Raw genomic sequence first — 12096 nt, 5'->3', positions numbered from 1 at the left:
TACAGGGAGTGGGAAGAGAGTGGCCAAGTGCCAGAATAGGCGCATCTTCCAGATGTGCCTTTTCTGGGGTGGCTGGGGGCAGATGTTTGTAGCCACGGGGGGGCCAATAACCATGGACCCTCTCCTGGCTATTAATATCTGCCCTCAGTCACTGGCTTTACCGCTCTGGCGGAGAAAATTGCGCGGGAGCCCACGCCAATTTTTTCCGCCATTTAACCCTTTATTTCAGCAGCTACAGCGCTGAAATTTTGCACATACACACTACTAACATTAGTAGTGTGGAATATGCAAAAAAAAGGGGATATGAGATGGTTTACTGTATGTAAACCATGTCTCATATCCTGTCGGGTTTGTGCAGGAGAAATGAAAAGCCGGCAATTGAATTACCGACTTTTCACTAACACCGCTGCGTATTTCTCGCAAGTCACACTGCTGGTCAGTGTGGAATCCATATTTTTCTCGCCCCCATAGACTTTCATTGGCGATTTTTTTGCGCAATACGGTGACAAACGCAGCATGCTGCGATTTTGTACGGCCGTAGAAAGCCGTATAATACTGAACCGTAATATACGGCTAATAGGAGCAGCCCCATTGAGAATAATTGTGCAGTTTATTTTGCGAGTTTTACGGACGTAGTTTATGCGCTCATACGTCCGTAAAACTCGCTAGTGTGAGGCCGGCCTCAGATGCTGGTAAAAACAAGCAATTTTTGGTGGTGCTCTTTCATTTTGCTGCATTCTGTTATTTTTAATGCCCGATAGAGAAGATTGGAAAAACACCAGGAAAATGTTTACCCCGAAAGGGCTGCATATTGCAAATTATGCCAGGTCCCCAAATGGCACAGTAAAAAAAAAGGACCCGTCATCATTTGCTGTTTTTTTTTTACCATCATGCAGTATTCATTAATGGTATTTGATGGTAATTCTTTATATATAGATAATCATCTGTTCCACTAAAATCTTACAAAATGTATACAAATATTTCAGGAATACATAAAATCACTCTGGTGAGGGTAGATGTGGGGGGCAGTTGGAGTACAATTGCTCAAAAAATCTGTGACTTTTTATAAAAAAAACATTTGGAAACCTCAAACCATGCCCACAATGGTGAACATAGAAAAACAAGTACATATGAAATAGACTTTTTAAAAAGGTGCAAATTAAAAACAGAATAATCTGTAAATCAAAAACTGGAGGAAAATACCAAAATCTAGACAAAAAATAAAGCACAAATGCAATATTTCACTATAGACTCAAATGTAACATCTGTTTGCTCTAAAAACCTTGGTATAAATGTAATGAAAATCTCATTTTTTTCTGAAAAAAAAACAAACAAAAACCCAAGAACAAAACACCTTTGTGTTATATTACCCTAAGGCTACTTTTTATCAATGTATATTTTTGTAAAGTGGCACTTTTTTTGTGATGTTTCTTAGGGCGTTTTAACATTGTTTTTTTTTTTTAGCTAAAGCAAGTATAAAATACAATACAGACAATACAGACAATGCTTATTGCGGCATTTTTAGGTCAGTAGTGTTTTTTTCACAGCATGCTCTGAGTATAGCATTTTTACTCTAATGTTCTTTTAAGATTCTTCTCCATAGGACTTAATTTTTTTTTTAAACAATATATTACAAATGGTTGCAAATGCCTGTAAAGAATGTAATGGAAAATATAAGTATTTTTTTAAAAAACAAACAATGAAATGCTGAAAAAAAACAAGTGTGAATAAGTCCTGATGTTGGATTCGAAGGCAACACATTTGTTGAAAAAGACGTTTTTCTGATCTTTTTTACAATGTTTTTGTTTTTTTCTGGTTTAAAAACACTGTAGCCAGATTTTACTTTAAATTCTATTCTGAAATATAAATCGCAACGTAAAAAAATCCTCTTTAGTTTGATGGTCAGTGAAATGATTTTTAAAAATGCAGCATACTCTAGGTTTGTCATTTTTCCTATGTGCTTCTTTGTGGACTTGAAAATTGCCAAACTGACAGAAAAAGCTTTTGCAAAATTTTCCAAAATTAAAATTCTAGTAAAAAAAGGCTTAAAACTCATGACGAAAAGTGTGTGAGTCCCTAAATAAGCCTATGTATAACTAGCCTTTATTTTTCATAATATTCAGAAAGTTCATTTCATATTTTTATTTACGGTTTATTTAAGTTGGATTAGTTTATAGCTCTTATATCACTTATATTATTTATATACATTGGCAGAGAAAAATGTCCAACATCTCTGAAGGTCTGATGGGTAAAGTTTCTCCTTGTGGAGGGTACCAAGCCAGCGTAGTGAGAATTTTGTAGACTGATTGGACTAATTTAGTTCAGCTGGAAACTATGGTTTTGTTATCAATGAGCCATTATCAGCATGAGCGCTTTCAGTCATATCAGTTTAAATTGAGTATCCAGAAGGGAGTTAAAAGTTCTAAAATGCAACAGGCTGAATAGTTGAAATAAGTCTATTAGAGTAGTCAACCAACAAGCAACTAATAGCCACTATAAAGATTACATGTTGATTTAAGACTACTGCTCCTTTCCACTGTCTACATAGGGAAGTGGAAGACTCACATATTTCCCATAGACTCTGCTGGTACTAAATAGTAATGAGCGAGCGTGCTCGCCACTGCTTGACACTGGAGCCCAGACTGGTGCCCACAGGTCGGGACCTGGCTCTTATTTACACACTGAGGTCAACTCTGACACATGGTAAGGTTTTTAATATTAGACCGCTTAGGACCGTCCCGATCAGGGTCACCGTTTCGATGGTGGGATGGCTTTTATGCTATTTTTGATCAAAACAGTATCACTAAGAACCCTGTGTTATTTACATGTACTTTTGCTTTTCTTTTTAATTATTTAGTTACAGCAGGGCTTTTGCTCATTTTGCTTCTTGTAGGTTTTGTATGCTTTATGGCCAATGTGAACATGCATTTACAGTATGTGCTGCATGTATACCAACTTAAACCAAGCTCAATTTTTGTGTTTTTTTTTCTTTGTATTTTTGCATTTCTGGCCTCTCTCTCCTGAGCTGAAAATTACTTTTAATGGCTTCCCCAGACTGGTGTCCAAAAGTTGGAACCTGGTCCTTTTGTCTGCCCTTATTCACACACTGAGGTCAACGCTGACACATGGTAAGGTTTTTAATATTAGACAGCTTAGGATGATGAGTGAACCTGGGAGACTGTCGCAACTATACGTGATAAATAGGGCCTACAGGACACCTGACATGTTATTTAGAGCTGGGCTGAGAGATGACTCTGGGTGCCCTAGGTGCTCCCAGTCTCAGGCGGGTATACTTCACATGTTGTGGCTATGTCCCAGATTATTTGCATACTGGGTAGTTGTGCTGAACCAGATAGGGGTGATTTATGGGTGTTCGATTCCCAGAGATCCTGTGGTTTGTGTACTTGGGTATGTGGAGGAAATCCTGACCGACGAAACGGCCAAAATGGCAATTGCTAGATTATTGTTCATTGCGAGAAAGGTGATTGCAAGGTATTGGATCAGGGAGGAACCTCCTACTAGACGAGAGTTTATTACACAAGTGAATCATATTGTCCAGCTTGAAAAAAGTATATATAATAAGAGGAACAGGATGGGTTTTTTTCAAAGGTTGTGGCATCCATGGCTGGATGGGAATAATTGAGAGGTGGTGGTAAAATGATGCTAATAGTAATCTGTATGTAATGTTTATTCTCTTCTTTCCAAGAGCATTGTATGGTTGGATTTGGTCTTCAAGGGGGGAGGGGGGGTGGGGGTGTTTCCTTTAAATCAAAAACACTAATGTACCTTGTTATTTAAATGGATTTTATTGTATTTCTTTTGCACAATAAAAATATTTGGTTTAAAAAAAAAAAAAGACAGCTTAGGACCGTCCCTATTAGGGTTACCTTCTCGACGGTGGGATGGCTTTTATGATATTTTTGATCAAAACAGTATTACTAAGAACCCTGTATTATTTAAATGCAGTTTTGCTTTTTACTTACTTAGTTACAGCAGGGTTTTTGCTCATTTTGCTTCTTGTAGGTTTTGTATGCTTTATGGCCAATGTGAACATGCATTTGTTTGCTGCATACCAACTTATACCAAGCTCACTTTTTGTATTTCATTTCTAAAGAAGACCTGCGATTCATTACCCGATGTGACCGTCTAACTGCAGGTCTTCCAGAGGGATGAGATACCCTTGTTACACAGGTCCTACTATTTTTCTTCATACGCCATCCCCGCCTTACACTAGAATGTGGGATAGCTGCGGAGACACCATCACGTGTTTCTCAACGCAAGCAGTGAATAGCCAGGCCTTTCCCCGGGAAGGAACAACCACGGGAAGGGCAGCATCCAATGCAGGAAAACCACCTATGCCAAGCATGGTATCCATCCACAGACAGCTGTTTCGGGGTGTTTGCCCCTCATCAGTTTGGAGTAGGAATCTGGCTATTAGGAGCAGTGCCTAGTGAAAGGCTGTAAAGGCACAGATGATTGGCCTCGGGGAGACCAAAACATCCAACACCGCGGAGACACCATCACGTGTTTCTCAACGCAGTGATCCAGAACACTGCCCCGATCCCTTATGGGAAATATGCAAATGCATGTGGGATAGCTGCGGAGACACCATCACGTGTTTCTCAACGCAAGCAGTGAATAGCCAGGCCTTTCCCCGGGAAGGAACAACCACGGGAAGGGCAGCATCCAATGCAGGAAAACCACCTATGCCAAGCATGGTATCCATCCACAGACAGCTGTTTCGGGGTGTTTGCCCCTTATCAGTGTGGAGTAGGAATCTGGCTATTAGGAGCAGTGCCTAGTAAAAGGCTGTAAAGGCACAGATGATTGGCCTCGGGGAGACCAAAACATCCAACACCGCGGAGACACCATCACATGTTTCTCAACGCAGTGATCCAGAACACTGCCCCCATCCCTTATGGGAAATATGCAAATGCATGTGGGATAGCTGCGGAGACACCATCACGTGTTTCTCAACGCAAGCAGTGAATAGCCAGGCCTTTCCCCGGGAAGGAACAACCACGGGAAGGGCAGCATCCAATGCAGGAAAACCACCTATGCCAAGCATGGTATCCATCCACAGACAGCTGTTTCGGGGTCTCCCCGAGGCCAATCATCTGTGCCTTTACAGCCTTTTACTAGGCACTGCTCCTAATAGCCAGATTCCTACTCCACACTGATGAGGGGCAAACACCCCGAAACAGCTGTCTGTGGATGGATACCATGCTTGGCATAGGTGGTTTTCCTGCATTGGATGCTGCCCTTCCCGTGGTTGTTCCTTCCCGGGGAAAGGCCTGGCTATTCACTGCTTGCATTGAGAAACACGTGATGGTGTCTCCGCAGCTATCCCACATGCATTTGCATATTTCCCATAAGGGATGGGGGCAGTGTTCTGGATCACTGCATTGAGAAACACGTGATGGTGTCTCCGCGGTGTTGGATGTTTTGGTCTCCCCGAGGCCAATCATCTGTGCCTTTACACTAGAATGTGTCACATAACATCACCTGTGTCCTGACCAACTCAGTAACTGGGAAGGTCCACTTAATGATCGACATGTGGATTAGTGCTTGTGGCCAGAGATACTACATTTCCCTAATGGCACATTGGTTGAACCTTGTGGAAGCTGGGACCAAGTTGCATCTTGGGACGGCACACAGGCTACCAATGCCAAAGATGACTGGTCCTACACCAGTTCCTGCACCCCTCCTCCATCTCCATATTGTCATCTCAGAGCACGTCATCCATAACAATTGCAAGCTGGAAGCACTGCCTTGATGAAACGGCAACAGGCTATGCTGAAACTAATTTGTTTAGGTGACAAATAGCACACCACCGCAGAGTTGTTGAAAGGTATAATAGACTGTACACATCTCTGGCTCTCTCCACTGAACCTACAACCAGGCATGATTGTGTGTTATAGTGGCTGAAACCTCTGAAGCTTGACAAGCTCGCACACGTACCATGCCTGACCAACATGCTCAACTTAGCAGTTCAGTGATTTCTAAAATCCTACCTAGATTTGCCTGAGTTGCTTGTGAAGGTACACTGCATATGCACCCATTTCCACAATTCTGCTACAGCAGTGCTTGTAAGTGCCAGCTCACCAACTGGTGTGTGACGTGACCTTGTGCTGCAACTCCACATTACACATGTTAGCAAGGCTTTGTGAGCAACAGAGGGAAGTAGTTGAATATGAGCTACATAACCAGACAAGTGGGCATGGATGTCTGAGATATGTGAGGTTCTACAAATCTTTGTGGAATCAACCAAGCGATGGCTTAACATTATCTGTTCCTTATACTATTTACTAACTGAGACAAAACCGTATACTAATAAAAAATATTTACTACACACAAGTCCACAGTCTATTACATATATATATTTATTTTATACCCAAGCTGCTACTATATATAGTAGTGCAGCGGTAGCCACACTGCAGTGATGAGGCAGTGACCTAGCAAAGTTCAAAACAAAATGTGTTTTAATGTCCAACTCACAGAAATACACAGCACACGATATCCTCTGGATCGCTGCTGGGAACCATATCCTCCAGGTTGCAGCCAATAAACATGCCAGTCCACCTCCGAAACGTGTTGCCATGGGCGACTGCACCGCCGTGTATGCTGTAGGTGCTTCCAACTCCACTTGCCTGTGTTGCCTTACACAGGTGGAGCTCTGCACACTTGCAAGACCTAATCTGACACTGACAAACCCAACCTTCTGCTTCATAGTCTTGTACAAGGAACACATGAAAAACCCAGCCGGGAAGGAAACGGACTGCCCCACTACCATCCTGTTATGAGAATGCCGTGAAGTGGCGGGGTAGCTCAAAGAATTGATCAATTGTTTGCTAAATGTCTCATATTTGAAATACAGATAGAATTTAGTATGTGCATGTGCACCTTATGTATTGTGTCCTGACCTTAAGCAGTGCTGGCTTCTCCCTTTTTTTTTGTCACTACCATCCTGTAGTCCATTTCAAAAATAAAAGTACAGCAGGTTTCTTAAATCTGCCTTGGACAAATAGCTTGCCCAAGACCAACACTTACCTTTATTCTGCATTGCAATCACAGCTATGCCTATGACTGCAATGCATTCCCAAGCCCTCAATACGGCTCCGTGCGCATCCTGGGGGAGACACATAGTGACCCTCACATGTGACACCGGTCACTGCCTCACAATATATATATACAGTGGGGAAAAAAGTATTTAGTCAGCCACCAATTATGCAAGTTCTCCCACTTAAATTGTCCAAATAGGCTATGTGAGTACCTTCTTTGTAAATTAAATATGATGTGGGTTCTGCCCCCTCCCTGAACTAAAGCATCATCACTGACACTTGTTTCAAGGGCGGGGCTAGTCCCTACATGCTGTGCACTGTGCAATAGATTACGGCCTTCAGCCAACCCCTTTAAGGGTGTTCGACTTGATATCAAGCCATGGCAACTTGATGGATGAAGACTCTATAGGAAGATCGATCTTGTGCAACCCCAAATAGATCCTCCGTTATCTTGATCGCATCAATCCATTTGGGTTGCTAGCCTTCCTCTTTGTCTTGTTCCTTCTATTCTTCTGATTATGATTTCCTTCTCAAATATTAAATTCCAACTTTTAAAGAATCTGAAGACCTAGCTGTCACAGGGAGACTAGGTGAGCGAGAGCTAAAAACCCGGGCCCCTGCAATTTCCCTCAGACTAGGGAAATCCTGACTGACCCTCTACCTGGAGTTTACACTGATGGTGTGCATGTCCAGGCCTTGAACCTCACCCTGTCTTCTGTTTCAACCCTAGGCTGAAACCTCCGCCCACTATCCAGTGTTGGTAATAAACCAATACCCACAGTTAGCACAGACAAGGATAAAGGAAAATATACACCACGCCGCAGTCACTCAGGAATACACTATAAATGTGCAGGGCAAAATAAATACAAATATAGGAAGGAGTAAATAAGACAAAGGAAAATACACCACCAGCAACGAATCTCCAAAAACCAGCTCTCCACTCCAGACCGAGATAACAACGCACAAGACAGAAGCTATAATCGGCGACGCCCAATGATCAGGAGAACTATTTAAAGGCAATGAGCATGGCCCAGCTTCCAATCCGAGGATCAGGTAAATTAACCCCGGAACAGCCAGATAGAATCTAGCCGACGCCAATGAGCAAATAGTGGTCAAAAGCGGAATTACCGCTGTCTGTCAAACGACCTGGTCTGAACAGCGTCCAACATGACAGTACCCCACCTTCTACGAGGGACCCCAGGGCCCTCACAGCTTATAGGACCCGGCTTGTCTGGATGGCGAAGATGAAAAAACCTGACCAGCCGATCCGCATGAATATCCGAGGCTGGTACCCAGGACCTCTCCTCACCCCATAACCACGCCAGTGTACCAAGTACTGTAAAGTGCGACGCACTACACGAGAGTCAACCACCCTGGAGACTTCAAACTCCAAATTACCATCCACCAAGACTGGAGGTGGCATAGGCGACGCGTCCACAGAACCCACCACCTTCTTTAGAAGAGACCTGTGGAACACGTTGTGTATCTTATACACCGTAGGGAGCTCCAATCGGTACTCTACTGGGTTAATGACGGCGGTGACCCTAAATGGACCAATAAACCGTGGACCCAATTTAAGGGACGGTATTTTGAGTCTTATGTTTTTTGTGGATAACCACACCCAGTCATCCACACTCAGGTCCGGACCTGGCACACGCCTACTGTCAGCCACACGTTTGTACCTAGCACCCACACTCAACAGGCGCTGTTTAATTCTCCTCCAGACTGATGACAATTGTGCTCCTAACTGATCCTCCTCCGGAACGCCGTAAGAGCCCCTCTGATTCAGGGTACAAAATTGAGGATGTAGCCCGTAAACACAAAAAAATGGAGACTCCCCAGACGACTCCTGGTGGTGATTATTGATGGCAAACTCAGCCAAAGGAAGAAAGGTAGACCACTCCTCCTGGTTATCAGAGACAAAGCAGCGTAGATACTGTTCCAAATTTTGGGTCATACGCTCAGTCTGACCATTTGACTGAGGATGGAATGCCGAAGAATGAGACAACTTGATACCCAGCCGTGAGCAAAATGCTTTCCAAAATTTTGCCACAAACTGAGACCCCCTATCAGACACGATGTCAGATGGAACCCCATGAAGTCTGACCACCTCCTGCACAAATACCTGAGCCAGAGTCTTAGCGTTAGGCAACGAAGGCAAAGACACAAAGTTCGACATTTTAGAAAACCGATCAACAATCACCAAGATGACCGTGTTCCCAGCTGATGAGGGCAAATCAGTGATGAAATCCATGGAGATTTCCATCCATGGCTTACTAGGTACTTCAAGAGGAAGTAATGTGCCAACAGGATGGGAGCGGGGCGTCTTAGCCCTAGCGCACGTGGTACAAGCTGACACGTATGAGACCACGTCCTGTCGGATCTTGGGCCACCAAAACCGAAGTGACACCAACTCCAAGGTACCTCTAACCCCTGGGTGGCCAGCCAGGACAGCATCATGATGCTCCGCCAAAACCTTTAAGCGGAGATGAAGTGGTACAAAAGATTTGTTGATGGGAAGCTCAGATGGTACCTCCTCCTGAGCCTCGGCAATCTCAGCCTCAACCTCGGTAGTGAGAGCCGAAACCACAACACCCTTTTGGAGGATGGGTACTGGATCTTCCCGAGGTTCACCCCCTGGAAAACACCTGGACAGAGCATCCGCCTTAGTGTTTTTAGACCCCGGTCTGTAAGTGACAACAAAATTGAACCGCGTGAAAAACAATGCCCAGCGAGCCTGCCTGGGGGACAGACGCTTGGCTGACTCCAAATACAGCAGATTCTTATGATCGGTAATAACAGTAACCTTATGTACCGACCCCTCCAAGAAGTGTCGCCATTCCTCAAAGGCCAACTTGATTGCCAACAAATCCCTGTTGCCGATATCGTAGTTACGTTAGGCGGACGACAGTTTCTTGGAGAAATAGGCACACGGACGTAAACCACTCAAAGATGAGCCTTGAGATAGTACCGCCCCCACACCAACCTCAGACACATCGACTTCCACAACAAAGGGTTTTGATACGTCTGGCTGCACAAGAATGGGGGCTGAAACAAAACTGTTCTTAAGAAACTCAAATGCGCGCACAGCAGCCTCAGGCCAAACGGAGAAATTGGTACCCTTTTTAGTCATGTCAGTTAGCGGTTTAGCAATGATGTAAAAATCCTTGATAAATTTCCTATAGTAGTTAGAAAATCCAAGGAACCGCTGAAGTGCTTTCAGGTTATCAGGACGTTCCCAATGCAGCACCACTTGCACCTTAGCGGCGTCCATTTTAAAACCAGAAGCAGACACAATATAACCCAAGAAAGGCAACTCTTGAACAGAAAATATACATTTTTCAAGTTTAGCATACAGCTTATTCTCTCTGAGAAGCTGTAACACCTGCCTGACATGATTTAAATGAGCATCACGGTCGCAAGAATATATGAGGATGTCATCTAGGTACACGATAACGAATTTCCCCAAAACATGCGAGAACACATCATTGATGAAATGTTGGAACACTGCAGGTGCGTTAGTCAACCCAAAAGGCATCACCAAATTTTCAAAATGACCCTCAGGGGTATTAAAAGCCGTCTTCCACTCATCACCTTGACGGACTCTTATGAGGTTGTACGCCCCCCTGAGGTCAAGCTTGCTAAACCACTTAGCACCTGCCACCTGGTTGAACAAATCTGGTGTCAGTGGCATAGGGTATGGATCACGAACCGTAATCTGGTTCAACTTCCTGAAATCCAAACACGGGCGTAATCCGCCATCTTTCTTCTTCATGAAGAAGAACCCTGCTGCCAGCGGCGAGGATGACGGCCTGATGTGCCCTTTGCTCAAGCTTTCAGCAATGTAATCTTTTAACGCTTGTCTCTCCGGACCGGAGATGTTAAACATCCTTGCTTTAGGCAATTTGGCCCCTGATTTAAACCTGATAGAACAGTCATAGGGACGATGTGGCGGCAACTCTGAGCAACCCTTCTCAGAGAACACATCCACAAAATCCAGAAGTGACTCCGGAACGCTTGAAGTCACCGCAGCCACACATGTGGCCAGGCAATTCTCCTGGCAGAACTCGCTCCACTGAACTATGTCCTGAGTTTTCCAGTCAATTACCGGGTTGTGCATAGACAACCAAGGAAAACCCAAAACCACCTGAGCAGGAAGATTCCTGAGCACCTTACATGTAACCCGCTCGGAATGTAGAACTCCAATGTGGAGTTTCACCTCAGCCACAATTTCAGTAATCTCCCCCTGAGAGAGAGGAGCAGCACTGATGGTGACCATGCGGATAGGATGCGACAGTTTTTCAATCCTAAAACCTGCTGTGCGCACAAACTCCTCATCAATGAAATTTGTGGCTGAACCACTATCCACAAAAACAGTAATTGGCCGCTCACTGCCAGCGATTATAACCTTAGCAGGGAGCATGCATTGAGAAACCACCATGGAGGATATACATAAGCTCAGATTGGTCTCCTCCACACCCTCTGAGCTTAGAAGTTTTCCGCCGTTGCGTTTTTCTTAGACAGCAGAGGACAGATGTTAATAAAATGACCAGTTTTACCACAGTAAAACAGGCTCCCTGCTTCCTGAGCTCAGGGGCTCGACGCTTCACATGTGACAACCCTGCGATTTGCATAGACTCCGTGGGCTCACCTGCAGCTACCTCACGTGAACCTAAACCCTCTCCCATAGGCGGTGTCTCATGCTCCCCCTGATGCAAACGGCGATCAATGCGGACAACCAGACTCATAGCGGAATCTAGAGAAGCAGGAGTCTCGTACATCAGAAGGGCTTTTTTAACCCTTCCAGAAATCCCATGTATAAACTGACTCTGCAATGCTGGATCATTCCATTGTGTATCGATCGCCCAGCGACGGAATTCAGAACAGTAATCCTCTGCAACTCGCTCCCCCTGGCGAATAGTGCGTATCTTAGATTCTGCTAGAGCCATTCTGTCAGGTTCATCGTAGATTTTTCCAAGAGAGGAAAAAAAACTCTCCACAGAGTCAAATGCAGCAGAATCAGATGGCAAAGAAA

Source organism: Ranitomeya variabilis, chromosome 6 (genome assembly GCF_051348905.1).
Source record: "Ranitomeya variabilis isolate aRanVar5 chromosome 6, aRanVar5.hap1, whole genome shotgun sequence".
NCBI lineage: Eukaryota > Metazoa > Chordata > Amphibia > Anura > Dendrobatidae > Ranitomeya > Ranitomeya variabilis.
Note: the sequence above shows the minus strand (reverse complement) of the source record.